General features: G+C 38.9%; 1 protein-coding gene across 2 annotated transcripts in view; it reads right to left on the bottom strand.

The window, feature by feature from the left end:
- PAG1 (phosphoprotein membrane anchor with glycosphingolipid microdomains 1) overlaps positions 1-12,128 on the bottom strand; it is a 138,189-nt gene that overhangs the window by 45,027 nt on the left and 81,034 nt on the right. For both annotated transcript variants that reach the window (XM_076005198.1, XM_076005197.1), the window contains exon 3: positions 10,569-10,661. The gene's annotated coding sequence lies outside the window, so the exon portion shown is untranslated. The remainder of the gene's footprint in view (positions 1-10,568; positions 10,662-12,128) is intronic.

Here is a 12,128-nt window from a genome sequence, read left to right as displayed (position 1 = left end):
TTATTCCAACACGCCTGGGCTAACCCTGTTTGCGGATGAGAGACCACAAGGACCAGAGTTAGGTCAGTCAGCATGTCTCAGCTGAAGCCCCCAGACATGTGACATAGCCCTGCCAAGATCAGCAAAGCCAAACCATAGCTGACTATTTATTGTTGCATGAGGAAGCCTACAGGAGGTGAGAAGAGCTGCCTTCTCACCCGAGCCCGGCCCAAATTGCCAATCACGGAATCAAGAGCTAAATAAATGTTCATTTAAAGCCACCTAAGTTGTTATGAAGCAGTAAATCATGGATACAGATCCTTTGTACTCTTCCAGCATTTTAAGTGTATTTTTGGAATACCATATGTATTCAATAAAGGTCACTAAAATGAATAAATGACTAAATGTTCAATTACACTGAGATAAAGAGTTCTCTAACAAAACACAAGTCTGACTTTTTATTTTTATTTTGAAGCGAATAACTTCTGTTCTTTCCTGGCTGGGAGACAGAGCAATCAAAGTTTAGCACAGGGCCTAATACTTAGCAGGTGTGCTCAATACAGGGTAGCTCCCATTGATCCTGTATGTGAAATAAGACGCCAAACAAAAGTCAAAGCAAACACCGTGCATTGACACAAACAGGACATTTTTTCCTAAATCCTTTCAAAATCAGGACAAACTCTCCTGATATTTGTAGGATAGAGATTTAGGGCAAGCGGCATGCTGTTTTGTTTGTTTTTCAGATATTGCCAAGCTTTTTCCTTCTTGAAAATGAACTCCTTTAAATGATTCCACAGCGACTCAAGCCACCCAATTACAAAGACCAGAAGGGTTCTGCTATAGAAAGACTTCCCCAGGAGGCTTTCCATGCTACTTCTCAAGGCCAGGAGTTTTCAACTTTGGCCACATATTGAAAGCATCTGGAAGCTTTTTAAAAAATGCCTCCAGAGATTGATTTAATTAGTTGGGGTGCACCCACACGTGGGGCCTTTAAACAGCCCCTTGGGAGATATTACTGAGTAGCTGAAGTTGAGAACTACTACTCACATTTTCCCAGATTAACTATACCTGTCAAATGGTTATTATGATTTAACGTTAAAGGCAGTCCTAAATAGGCCTTTTTAAATGTCTATAACCAAAACTCAGCACTGAAATACTATACTTGGAAAATAATTTCTTACAATGGACAGTGACTGGCTCAAAAAGAAATTAAGACGTAACTATCAGATGAGTAACTTTCCGATGATTAACTTAATAAGCCTAATATGAACCCTTGGCAGGATCTTAAATTTCTTAAAGGCTTTAACATAATTAGGAATTCAAAATTTTGTTGGCCTAAATTAAATACCACATCACACTACTATTTTAAATAATAAATTCAAGTTACATGACATTTAAGTATGCAATCTAAATGTACATTGGCTTAAAATCCTTCTTTCTGAAAGCACACAATTCATATACACTACCATATGAATAACACTTTATTTCAAGCTAAAGCACGATTTAATATTTTAATATGATTTTGAGTTCAAATTCAAGATGGGTATTTCAAAAAATCTATGGTCTTGTCTTCCTAGTATGTAAGTGACTCTCACATGTTCTTTATGGTGATTATTCTTTTTTGGTAGAGTTCAAAAGTGCTGAAAAATGATGAATAATCTTATGTTATAAACTATATAATGCATGCAAATTGCTTTAATGCCAAAATTTCATCCTCAATAAACTCTATGGCTGCAATCACAAACAGACCTCCAACACATATTCAGAGTCAGAATTTTCTAAGCCACAGGTTCTCTGAAAGAAAAATCTGGTCTGACCCTCTGATTTCACAGATATGGAAAATGAGATCCAAAGAGGTTAATCAAGTGAAGCAATGCCCCCAACACCAAATGGCTGGGAATGGAGCCCAGGACATCTGAGCCTGCGTCCTCTCACCTTTCCTGGGGCATCTGGAAGATAACAAAGTGTGTTCAAGCCCTGCAGAAACAGGTGGCGGGGCTGGATTTGGTTCCCAGCTTTTGCCAAACACTTGGATTCTGCCAATCTCTGCTGTAGATGGCTATGTTCAGAAGACCTTGACAACGGGAGAAACTGTTATCACTTTTCACTCCAATTCTTCTTATTACAAAACAGGCTGAAGGTAACTATGGTCATTTAATACATTAGTTATAAATGCATTTGCTGGATTTTTTCTAGTCTATTATTAACATCTTAAATTAGCATGGTACATTTGTTATAATTAATGAACCGATATTGGCACTTTATTACTATTGTTTGGATTTCCTTAGTTTTTACCTAATGTCCTTTTTTGTTCCAGGATCCTATCTGAGATGCTGCATTACATTTAGTTGCTCTATTTTTCTTTTCTTCAAGTGTGTGTGTGTGTATATATAATACTGGGGGAGAGGGGTAGGCAGAGAGAGAGAGGGAGAAAATACGAATATTCCTCCTCTATCATTCAGCCAATTAAGGGCAAAATCCTACAAATTACTGTTCTCATGTTCTCTAATGTAAAAGAAAAGGGCATATGTTAATGAAGTAATCTGGAGTTTCAACTATGAGAAAAACACTGGATAAGAGGAAGGTTAGGTTAAAAAGAATTTGACATTTGGAAGGACTTAGAAGCATGTTTCCGATTTCGACATGGATCAACAAAATCTAAAAACCAAGAAATGGGGCAGAACAGTATAAGAATTGAGTAAAAAAAGGCAGTTCACATAGAACCACAGTAAGGCAGAGGAAGGAAGTAATACTGTACACTTTGTCATCATTTACTTTAGGGGAGTTTGCATTTTTAAAATCCACAGAAATGCAATGATAGTTTCCTTGCCAATATTTGTGTAAAACATTTTCCAAACAAGACTGATTCATCTTACTCTGAAATGAATTGTTAGATCACAACAGCGAATGTTAAAGCGTTTGCATCCCTTATAGAAATGCCAAACATTTTATTCTGCCTGATGCTGTACTATAAATAGGGAAATTCAAATGCTAAAAATGTTCTTTAAGTTGCCAAACTTAGTTCTTTACCATGTACTTCCTGGTACAAATGACTTGTTCTTCCAAAGTTTGAAAATGAAAGCTAGTTACAATTCAAGAAATGCTATAGTTTACATTAATTAATTAAAGATAAAAGATATTTCTGTATTCTTTTTCCTTAGATCATATTCATTGCTATGCTTTCGGCATTTATTTAAGTTTTATTAAATTGTAGTTACTCTGATGACAAGTGGATTTTAAAATTAACAATGGCAACAGCCAAGCAATATCAATGTTGTTGGAAAATAATGATGCCATTCTAAATCGTTTTGATTATTTTAGTTGTATTGGATGTAATAGATGTAAACTTTATTTACTGTAATAAAATAATAGTAAAATGAGAACTTAAAAATGAAGAAACCCACCAAATAAGATGATACAAATAATGCCCATATATTTATTATTGGGGAAATGCTATTGGTTTATAATTGGTATTTCAAAACAGTACAAATATTTTATGTATATCTTCAGTAAATAAAGAGAACATCAATTTTAAGGTGATCACTGATTTTCACTGAGACCTAGGACAGGAAGTTATAGGGGATGCTTCTATGCTATGGATGGGGTGAGGCATAGCAAGAACAACTTCATAACATTTTCTTCTAGTCAACTGACTATCCCTTTGGCCTTTAATCTTCCTTCTGCAACTGACCAGACCTCATATTACCCAATTACCAGTCGTCTACTCAGGAATGGGAAGATTCCCTTTAAACTGAATACAAGTAAACATTGCAACATCTTTTCCTGGGTTTTTTTTAAAGGATTCACTTGTTCTGATTCACATAGTTAAATTTTTACGAACCTCTGTGGGAGATATTTTAATTATTTTAAAATTTTATGGTATATAAGAAGTGACTTAAGTAAAATTACTTGATTTTAGATAAATTATTTTAAAGATATTATCCAGTTCATTTAAATACAAATTTTAATAATTCTATTTTGACTTATTTCTTATTAACTAGTGATGTGCTATTTAATTTACTTTAAATTCATTATGTAATGAAATGCATGACTTGCAGATAAATATTTGAAATGGCATATTGATATATACTTGGTTTGGGAACCAATTATATAAGTTTCAAGCTACATTTAATATGTCATATCAAACTAGATAAAAGTTGTTTTCATTGACTAATGTTTGGGGATCTTGCATCTTAGACAAAAATAATCTACAATAATTTTTGTGTTTAATTATAATGAGAGAAGACAAAAAGTTTTAGGCTGCTGTTTGTAAGCATTTCTATGCAATTAATATAGATTGTGTTTCATTTGTCTGTGTTGTCAGCTTATCAAGAAGAATGTGAGGATATATATATATATGTATATAGAGGGTATGGGTGAGGTTTATTTCTAATAAATAAAAAATTAAATTGTATATTATTGTCACTACTTTTTCACTTTTAACATTGAATTTTACACTATACAGATAACCTAATATACCAGTATAAAACTTTATACACATATTAAGATAATTAGGATTTACAAAATGAATAATACAACAAATACCCATGTAACTACCACCCAGTTTAGGAAATAAACCATTATCTACACTATGAAAAGTATGTAAGAATGCTGATCCAATGATCGCAGCTCACAGCATCATAACATCAATGTTTCTTACACTGTCTTTAATCAGTTATCCATCATATGTATAAAGTAACAATACACGACTAATTATAAAAACTAATTAAAGCCACCATGGGAGCTTGCAGTGTTTATGTGAGTCATAAGCATGTTAGCTCATCTGTCACTAATAGCTTCTCATACTCTAAGAGGTCCTCCAATAGTATTATTTTCTTCAACATATTTAAGTAATCATTTTATTTATTAATAATTAATTTAAAAATAGAACTTGGATTTGAACCTTTCCCATGCTGAACAGTGTAAAACCCCTGGGACACCTTTGAATTGTAATGGTTTTGTGAAGAGGCTTTTGGGAAACCCAGACCCAGCCTCTGACAGGTGATAAGAAGTTAGAGGTGGGAGGAGGAAGAGGGGATAGGGATCCCCGAAAACCCAGAACAGGTGTGAGGATGCTCAAAGGAGGTCACACTACCAGCCTCTGCTGTTGGCAGGGACCATCACTCTGGAGATCAACTGAGACCCCCTGCCTCCTGCCCTAGAGACCCCAGGGCCAAGACCCAAACATCTCCACATACACCAAAGCAGGGCAGGGCCACCACATGTGATGATTCAGGAGATGAGGATCATGTGTCCACAGCTACCTAGGAAGCACATCTCCTGAGGCTCCGAATCTCTTTCATGTCATCCTGCCACAGAGCCTAGATTTCTACCTAAGAGACCCACAGAGTTAAAACCATGGGAACAATCTGTTTGTTTTTAGCTTATGAAGCTGTGATTATACTTCCTCTTTCAAACTGTTCCTTAGAAAGGACAGAACAAAATTCGGTTCTATCATGTCAAGGATTTCATGCAATTCTTTTTGCATACTAAACTCCCTCCTTCCTACCTTATATTCCCTGTGTCTCATGTTACCCCCACTGATTTTTTCATGTGATGCATTGTATATTGCATCTTATTCTTAAAGCCCTTGTGGAACAAGGTAGGGTATAAACAATTAGTCAGCAGCTTATAAAGATGAAAGGAGTTTAGAGATAATCAAGTTCTAGACTCTATATTTTACAAACGAGAGATCAGAGGCTGAAACATCCCAATGACCATTGGTTTGAAGATGGACTGGAATTTAGGGATCCCAAATGTGGCTTACTGATCTCCCCTCAATATCTGGTTGCCTCCTATGACATTAGATTCTCTTGTCTTTCCTCTTCTTAAGACATCACTGCCCAAGGGATGTTGACAGACATTTCTCCCCAACTGAAGGAATACAAAACTTAGGAAATTCTATATTCTACATCTTGGAGAGTCACAAGAAAATTCTGAGCAATTCTGCAATAAGTAAATCAATTTAATTCTGATTAGCCCATGTCTCCCAAACATATGTGACCATCAATAAAATCTTTTTTTTTTCTTTTCTCTTTTGGGGGCACCGTGAGGAGTTACACCCATTTGCACACCTCGGAGCACACTTTGGGAAGTGCTGGGTTAAGACGAGGTCTCCCGAAGCCACTGTCTAAATCCCCACGGTGGGTAGGAGAGAGGAATGGTCAAATGTCCATCTCAATGACACATCAGCCTGGACGGTGGCTGGTCTCAATGTTGGCAGCTCGTGCTGCTCTGCCAAGCCCAGGGCCACAGCATGTCAAAAGGTACAGGACCCACTAGTGACAGAGGTATTAAGGAAGGGGCACAGCAGTCACCCTCGGCCTTTCTCCCATGCTGCTCGGGTGGTCCTCTGCAGGCTCGTGGCAGGAGCACATCTCACCTGGCAACCGTGGATGGGGTGCCTGGACCCCTGCTCACCTTGCAGCCACAGCATGCACCTGGCTTGGAATTCTAGAAGGACAGGAATTACAAATTCTTCTTCCACCGAAGTAAATGCCATCAGTGGAAGGGTGTAGGGTTCCAAAAACAGCAATATGACATGGCGCGTGTACCCCTGGGGGGTGGCAAGAGTGTTTACGGACCCCGAAGGGACCTGACAGTTACGCAAGCTCTGGTATGGTCCGGGTGGTACTCGTGTGGGGTGTGCGGGGCCCTAACATCTGACCCTGGATGCCGAAGCCGTTTCTACCCTCACTGGACAAGTTACTCACCAGGAGTGAACTTTAGTTTCCTTTTTAGTACAATAGGAAAACTGACAAGAGTGGGAGGTTGGTCAGGAGGATAAAAGTTTGATATTTGCAAAGCGCTTAGACCAGTGCTTGCCTCACAGTAGGTACAATATAATTGTTAAATAAAAGAGTGTCATTTTATTCCCCTCGATTTCTATCCAATTTCCCCCAGCTGATGAATATATCCTTTCTCAATGGATGATGACAAACAGCATTGGCAAAAACAAGGCACCCACCCACTTACTTTAAGACAGCCTGAGTCATCACAAGGACACACATGAGGCCAACGTACATGCTAACGCAGCTGCCTGCGGGCTCCCAGCACTTTCCAGCTAGCTGTGGTGGCATGTCAGGGACAGCTGGCTGTCAGTGGCACCTGCTGATGATCAGGCCTCCAGTGCAGTGGTTACCGGGGATTCCGGCAGAACCAGAACAAGTACTGTGTTTCCCCGAAAATAAGACAGGGTCTTATATTTATTTTTCCTCAAGAAGACACCCTAGGGCTTATTTTCAGGAGATGTGTTATTTTTTTTAAGTATGGTACAACAATCTACATTTATTCAAATACAGTGAAGTCATTTTCTTCTGGAACATCATCATAACTCTCCAAACCCCGAATTCCATCCTGAATTTCTTGCGACTCTATTTCCTTTAGAACCATTGGCCCCAATCTCTCATGTCAAGCAATAGAGCTCTCAACAGGCAGATGAAAAGAGCTGCTTGTCTTCTTTACCGCTCCGGGACCAAATGCATGGGTTGTGCAGATACGCTGCGTAGCCACGCCCATCACTAGGTCTTATTTTTGGGGTAGGGCTTATATTGTGCAAATGCTTAGAAATCCTGCTAGGGCTTATTTTATGGGTAGGTTTATTTTCGGGGAAACATGGTAGGTAGTACAGGTGGTGCGGCTGCAGAGTCACAGATGGGCCAGCAATGACCTTGCACGTGGCCATGCCTTCTAGCCACCCACCAGCCCTGAGGCCTCCACCTCCCAGGAGCACCTGGCAGGGGCAATAGAGACTGCCCCGCCTCTGCCTGGGCCTTCCCTTCCTCACCAACCCTTAACTCAAGTTGTGAGAAACAATCACATGAACACCGACCAAAAAAATGCACTAAAATACCAACCAAATTAAAAACCGACCAAAAAAATGTGCTAAAATACATAGAAACAATAAAGGGAAAGAGTTTGGTAAAGCCTTGGTTAATTTTTCTTGGTTTCTTTTTTATGTACTTGAAACTATCATCATCTGAATGTATTTCTACATATTTTATTTATTTATTTATTTATTTCATCATATTATGGGGGTGCAAATGTTGTTAAGGTTACATATATTGCCCTTGCCTTCCCCCCTCCCCCCCATCTACTTCTACATATTTTAAAAAAAGATATACAGATACGGGGGGAAGAGGGAGTGGGAAAAAAAAGATAAAGAAATACATCTTTAAAAGGATTTATCACACACATACTTTTCAAAAGACTAAGAAATTTAAAAACAACAAAGCAGATAATATGTGTGAAACACATCGCAAGTGGTAAAGGATCTGCTTTTGTTATATAAAACTACCCCTTACACAGGTTGCATAAAAAGCCGAGAAGGATTTGCAATCATCTAATGACTTACTGTATACTGCCATGATCACAACTATAAGTTTAGAACTCTCATAATTTATATTACGTAGTTTTTGCAAAAATGTTCAGGGAATTGTTCTTACACACATCAGCCAAATTTGGGGAGTAACAATGAATCTCTCTCGGAGCCTAAGGATGAGGGGCCCTTGAACTTGGAGTTGGCAGTGGCCTCTACACACCTGCTGTCTCTCCTGCTCGCTAGCTCACATGCGCCGTCCACAAACGCAGCACACTGCAGCCTGGCAATATCGTTTTCTGGTCTAGCAAGGAACACACATGCACACACGTGCACACAGGAAGTCCCCAGACACCTGGGGTTAGCAGAGACCACTGTACTGCCCAGTCCCTGTGTTCAGGGAAAGGTGGGAATACATAGGAACACGGGACCTCAGTTAAAGCCAGTTCTGTTTTCAATCCAGAGTTTGCACGTTGCTTTGAATGTCTGATTTGAACCCTCAAGTTCTGACCATTTGGGACATGGCTCCCTTTCACATACTCCCTAGCAGTGTACCTCTTACCTTAAAGCTCGTCTTTAAATGTATCTTTTTAATCTTATCTTAGGCAACACGCACTTGCTTCCAAGAATCACCAGGTGACGTGCATAGGTTTATTTCGTCTATACTGATGTGAGCAATATCAAAGCAGGTCTGGTGTGTTCATCCAGTATTTCTAAACTTCCATGATTTTAATTCTTGTTACTACAGTAATTTAGACAAGACACGCTGCTGCTATCTTAAAGACCTTTTTGCATGCAATACATGCATAATGCAATGTGAAGAAAACTATCACTGAAAGGAAAACTATTTTCCCAAATTATGACTTGCATCTACAATAATGAGAAGCTATTGAAATATACTTTTAAAAAATCTCTACGCTGATCTAGTGCTTAGAATTGTGCGATTTCCCATTGCTCTGCTATTTTCCCATTCTGTATGCACAGCACAGATTCCTGCCAAGCCTACTACAGTGAACAAACAATGTCCTCTCTGTCAGAACAGAGAATGAATAGTATCACAAAATTCCCCTCTAATGTACAGCCTACATTCCCCCCACCTCGACCCCTTCAGAAGAAAATAACCAGGATGAGGAATGAGGAGGAAAACATGACTCTCCTCTTTCTTGCCAATCTGAAATTGCCTTCTAGAAACTGCGGCCTAAGTAGTGTCAACTATATAACATCAACTTCTAAACAGACAAAGTTGACAAGTATATTTTCTTTTAAATTGGATCGTATATTTTTGCATTTCTCAGTGTGTGGGTGCACAGATATCTTTATAAGGAAGGAAGGAGGCATTTTATCAGGTAAAATTTCAGCAGGCATTTTATCAGATAAAATGAAACAGCTTTTAGCTACAGACTGAGCAGCAACAGGGAAACTTCATAGAAATGACACAGCAATTTGTGTTAAAATATTGGCAGCTAATTCATGAATGCCAAAGCTGACTGTGAATTCAGCTGCTTCTGTTAAGCCTTCATTTCCACTAAGCTCATGATTCATAAAGAAAGCACCTACAGTTATTCCTTAGAAATGTACAGTATGATGCAGACAGATTCCCCTTTGGCGTTTTCTCTCTCTCTCTCTCTCTCTCTCTCTCTCTCTCTCTCTCTCATTCACACACACACCCCTCCCCACGAGAAGCATTAAGGATATGATTTTTACAAAACAAGAACTTCATGAAGCATTTCTCACAAACCAACAACAGGCTTACTTAATAGGCATTTTCATAGAAGAACACGGACTTCCTTAAAATCTTCCATACTTGTAAGTCTTAGCTGGTGTAAAATATTATAATTCAGGTTTTCCCTCCTTGTGACACGAATATAGCATAAATTTTATTTGTGACCTCTAAAGGAAATTACCCAATTTTTTTCTTCATAAAGGTTAAAATGCTATTTTTATAAATCGAACCACACTGGCTTTTGTTTTCCTGAGTATCTGTAACACGAAGAAAAAAGTCCAGCTTCCCCTTTCCTCCGTTTTTCCCACACATTTTTAGCGCAGCTCAATGAGCTCCCAGATTCTGACAGCATTCTCCTGGTAACACATTTAGAAGAGGCTGCAGGATACCCCAACAGCTCTGCTTTCTTCTCTCTCTCCCTCTCCCCCTCTTTCTCTCGTATCACTCTAGGTCTGTATTAGACTGAACAATGAAACCTTTGTGCAGTACCACGGCAATTCAAAAAATTCTAATGCTATGCCCGTTTATTGGTACAATGGTAATATTTACCCGGGAGAAATGTTTGTCCAAAAGAATATTCCAAATTCTGGCAATGTATTCCCTTTGCAATGTGGTGGTGAGAGTTCTCTCTTCTGTCTTGGCCTATAACCAAAGAGAAAGAAAGTTAGAAGAAAAAGACAGATGGATATAGACTGTGAAAGATATTTATCCAGTTCACTGTAAAAATGTGAGCTTATTTATGCCAAACCTTGAGCTTTACATTCCTTCCTGAACAAAGCAAATTGAAAAGTAAAGGCAAAACTGCAAATAGTAGTGAATAAAAAATTTTTGCTAAAATGACACCCAAGTCAGTGTCTGATCAAATACAAATCAATTGACTTGCTCTTCCCATATTCTTCCCAGTTTACACCAAATAAATCTGTGTGTTTGTTGTAGTGATGTTAAAATTCAAATAACTTACCTGAATTAGAACAAGCGATTCGTCTGAAACGAGCATTTATGGGTTTTGGTAAGGTAAGTGTGGTTCAGTTCTGAAAATTTCTTATTACAGGGAGATTTTGGTGCATTGTGAACAGTGTGACCTGCATGTCACTCAGACCTGATCCCAGGTCATCCCTTCATGCGTTCTGCTGTTGAAATGGGGAAGATGCAAAGAAAGATGGAGAGAATAGTCTCCAAACATGGAGAGACTACAGGGATGACCTCCCTCGTCCTCCCTCCTGGTCTGTCAGTGCCCCAGTCCTGTCCATGGTCCTGCTTTACTATTGGTGCCCAGCCCTTCCTCCATCTCCCACCCCTAGTTTCCTCTCTAGTTCTCTTCCCAGCCTAGAATAAGTATCTCCTGTATTCAACATTTACTTTACCTAAGACACCATGACAGGTACAGTGTGAGAGGGAGGAGGGGAGAGGGATGGAGTGGATGAAATGAATGAATGAATGAATGACCATATTTACATTTGAAGGAGAATATCCTCGCTGTTGACTAAGATTCAGAACCTCTCAATCATTTTAACGGAATGAGGCACAATTCCTGACTTTCAATATAACAAACTGAGTAGAACACAAACCTTCTAGATTTGCATCTACTGACATTCTTTTGTTAGGACCGCATCTTATCATCTTAGACTGTGTGTTGCTTTCTTCCACAGCAGAACCGGCAGAATATTTATATTATCTGGAGGTATATCTATTGTTTCCCTGACAGTTATGAAGTGAGAAATGCTGCCTTTTGTTTGCCACTGCATTCAGCTACATTATTATTTTCTTTTAATAAGTCTAAAAAGATCAGAATGAGACACACAATCGTGGGCTGTCTTCCTCTAACCTGACTCCAGTTCTTTCCACTGTCAATCACGCAAACTAGGAGGACAGGGCTTCACTGGGTGGGTGCAGGGATTGACAGACAACTGAGTTCTCAAGCCAGTGTTTCACTCTTTCATTAGATTTCAAATCAAACCTCCTTCTAAACTCCTGCCATCCAGGTATACTCAGATGTGGATTCCCACTGTAAACCTCTCCACTTCTCTGTGTCATTACGGTCGATCCCAAAGAACGCTCCTGAATTAGAAATACCAGCAACATTTGATTATCTAAATCAAATTGCTGCAG

The sequence above is a fragment of the Microcebus murinus genome, chromosome 7 (genome assembly GCF_040939455.1).
Source record: "Microcebus murinus isolate Inina chromosome 7, M.murinus_Inina_mat1.0, whole genome shotgun sequence".
Taxonomy (NCBI): domain Eukaryota; kingdom Metazoa; phylum Chordata; class Mammalia; order Primates; family Cheirogaleidae; genus Microcebus; species Microcebus murinus.
Note: the sequence above shows the minus strand (reverse complement) of the source record. Positions and strands in the feature narration are given on the sequence as shown.